The sequence below is a fragment of the Aethalodelphis obliquidens genome, unplaced genomic scaffold (assembly GCF_003676395.1).
Source record: "Aethalodelphis obliquidens isolate GAN/ISIS:26980383/991018 unplaced genomic scaffold, ASM367639v1 scaffold1774, whole genome shotgun sequence".
NCBI lineage: Eukaryota > Metazoa > Chordata > Mammalia > Artiodactyla > Delphinidae > Aethalodelphis > Aethalodelphis obliquidens.
Window position 1 is genome coordinate 1 of NW_020839685.1, and position 3453 is coordinate 3453.

At 44.1% G+C, this 3453-nt stretch overlaps 1 pseudogene; it reads right to left on the reverse strand.

Annotated features, from left to right (window-relative positions):
- Window positions 1-257: 257 nt before the first annotated feature.
- LOC113617096 (ferritin light chain pseudogene) lies at window positions 258-3085 on the reverse strand (annotated as a pseudogene).
- Window positions 3086-3453: the final 368 nt, after the last annotated feature.

Below are 3453 nucleotides of genomic sequence, written 5' to 3' on the forward strand. Positions count from 1 at the left end.
GATAAACAACAAGGTCCTACTGTATAGTACAGGGAACTATAGTCAATGTCCTGTAATTAACCATAATGGAAAAGAATATGAAAAATTGTATATATGTATAACTGAATCACTTAGTTGTACAGCATAAACTAACACAACATTGTATATCAACTATACTTCAGTAAAATAAATTTTTAAAAAAAGGAAAAAAAACATGAATATATATATATACATATATATATATATATTTCTTTCTTTCCTCTTTATTCCGTTTGTGTTTCAAATAGGCTTTTTTTTTTTCCTTCTGCAAAAAGCGTTATTGTTTCCATTTGGTCCAAGGCTTGGGAGAGGGCTCCAGGGCGGTTACAAAGCTGCCTAGTAGCTGCAGAGCAGGGCTTCAGGCAGAAGCTCTGATGCCAGAGGGGCTCCTCAGAGGCCGCTGGACTTCAGAGACTCCTGTTTGTGCTCGAGGGTGAGCCTTTCAAAGAGATACTCGCCCAGCACAGCCTGCGGACCAGCCAGCCTGCGGAGGTTGGTCAGGTGGTCGCCCATCTTCTCGATGAGTTTCACCTGCTCCTCCAGGAAGCGGCTCTCCAGGAAGTCACAGAGGTGGGAGTCTGCGCGGGCGGAACCCAGGGCGCGCAGATCTGACAGTGCCTGGTGCAGGCTCTTCTCCCTAAGAATGGCGGCTTCCACAGCGTCCTGGGTTTTACCCCACTCATCTTGAGAAGGCTTCCGCGCATCCTGGAAGAGGGCGCGGCCACAGCACTGGTTTTGCATTTTCAAGAGATGCTGGGCGCCCTCACACTTCTCCTCAGCCAGTTGGCGAAAAATGTGGCCCGCACTGTCCAGAGTCCCATTGTTGCTGTCGAAATAGAAGCTCAGAGAGAGGTAAGTGTCCCCAGATGCATGTTGAACAGGCGGTGGACGGCGGCCTCCACCTCGATGGAATAATTCTGACGCACCTGGGAACTCGTGGTTGATCAGTGAGAAGGAGCTAAGCTCAAAAAACGGTGTTGGCCTGTCCTGGAGGCTGAGGATAGCTGAGTGGCTGATTCCAAAGGTTGCGACAGGAAGAAAGGTTGGAGGGTGGTCGGGGGCTGGAGCAAGGAGCGTCCCTGGGTCTGTTCATTCCAAACACTGTTGAAGCAAAAGACAGAACTGCAGGACTGCCGAGCGCACTGCCTCAAATAGGCTTTGATATAAATGAACAAGAAGTCCAAGCAAGGACAAAACTTACCCTTCCCCCCACCAAAATAGCTGGCGATACTAGAATCTAGACCTGGGAAGGGATTCTTCCATTACTTTCTGAACATTCCAGGCCACTAGAGCAGTGGTTCTCAAAGTATGGTCACCTTGTAACCAAGCAGTACCCTGTGGGGCCTTCCTAGGACAGACCCATCCCCCATATCCTCTGCTGTAGTTCCTCTCTGAAGTACTCAGATAATAGTATCTCAGGCATATTTCTTGAGTTTTCAGATGCTAAAAACCACCGCCCAGTGGAAGAAATTAACTCCTTGATGATCATGAGCACGTAGCCCCCAGACCTTCTGGCACCTAAGGATGGATAATGTTACCTGCCCTGTGGCCTCCACATCAACCAATCAGAGGATTGTGCACGAGCTGATCACATTCCCTGGGACGTCCCTCCCTCACCTGGCCTTTAAAAATGCTTTGCTGAAATCCTTTGGAGATTTCAGGGTGTTTTGGAACTCGGGCCACCCCTCTCCTTGCTCGATCCTGCAATAAACCTTTCTCTGCTCCAGACTCCAACCTTTAGGTTTGTTTGGCTTCACTGTGCTTCAGACACACGAACCTGCATTCGGTAACAACCTGACCAGTTTTACCAGCGTCCCCTGATAATGTGTCAGATATTCAAGTTTTAGGGCCCTGTCCCAGCCCTATGGAATCAGCAGCTCTGGTGGGGCTCAGTGATCTCTGTTATAACAGGCCCTCCAGATGATTTTTATTCACCTTAAAGTTTGAAAATATCTGCATTGTCAGCTGGCCAAAGCGTCCACCAGCAGGTGAAGGGGAGTGGTGCCTGGAAAAGATAGGGACCAGCCAAGGCAAGTACAGCAGCATTTGCCGTGGTAGTAATGGAGAATGCCTTTTCTCCACTGGTTGGCACAGACTAGGATCTGGGAGCAGTGGCAGGGTTATTTAGGATGCTTTACATTTCAATGTAGAGGGACCGCTGTCCTGGTTTGCCAGGGACTTCCCCTGTGTGAGCACTTAAAATCTCATCCTGGCAAACCCCTTAGCCCTGGGTTTGAAAAACGTAGGGAATAACATGAAATTTAGGGGAAACATGATCTAGGTTTTGGGCGAGTCACAAGTGCTAATTAAAGCTAAGCAAGTATGGACAACATCTAGCGTTCTTTAGCCCTTTGCGGGGAGGTAAATCTGATTGGGTGAAAGGACTTATTGTTAAGAGATCTTTGTAGAAACATCCCCTTCTGCTTAGTCCGCTGGTTCTCAGTTCTGGCTAGACATTGGCATTGTCTGAGGAGATTTAAAATGATTTTATTGGTCTACGATGACCAACCGTCAGTGTGAGGGTTTTTAAAAAGTGCTTCAGATGATTCTAATGCACAACCAAATTTAGGTGCCACTGCTTAAGCTTTTGAACCGCTGCTGCATATTTTCACCTCATCTTCCTATGAGAATATCCAACTGTACTTGAGGTTTGTTTTTTTTTTTCTTTTTCTTTTTTTAACTGTCTTATTATAAGATTTACTGTCTTAAATAAGGTTGAATGTACAGAAAATCTTGCTAGTCCATCTGGTATAGCTGGATACTTAGAATAATATAGTTAAGATATATACCATCTAAGTATTGTGACTGGCCTTTTTTTTGAAATTAACATATGCATTGAATTAGTATGTTCTCTTTTGAAGTTGTTCTGTTGGGGAGCTATACCTCTAATCTGCCATTGCTAAATATCTGGACACCTCTTATTAGGAATTGCTTTTAGAAATCTTTAGGGATTAAAACCAAGATTGCTGTATTATTTGTACTGGAACCACAAAAACGTCACAGAGTTCCCCCGCTGTACCTTCTACCCCCATCTCTAACCCTTGGCAACTTCTAATCTGTTCTCCATCTCCACGGTTTTGTTATTTTAAGAATAATATGTAAACATAATCATGAATTACTTAATCTTCGGAGATCGGCTTTTCAAAATTTTTCCCTCGGCATCATTCCCTTGAAGTTCATTTCAATTTTTGCATATATTAATAATTTGTTCCTTTTTGTTGCTCGGTAGTATTCTATCATAAGATTTTATCACAATTTGTTTCAACATTCATCCACTGAAAGACATTTGGGTAGTTGCCAGTTTTTGGCTATTATAAATGAAACTGCTATGAACATTTATGTGTAAGTTTCTGTGGGAACTTAATTAAGTTTTTGTTTCTTTTGGATAAATGCTCAAGAGTACAATTACTGCGTTGTAGGGTGAATCTACTTTTA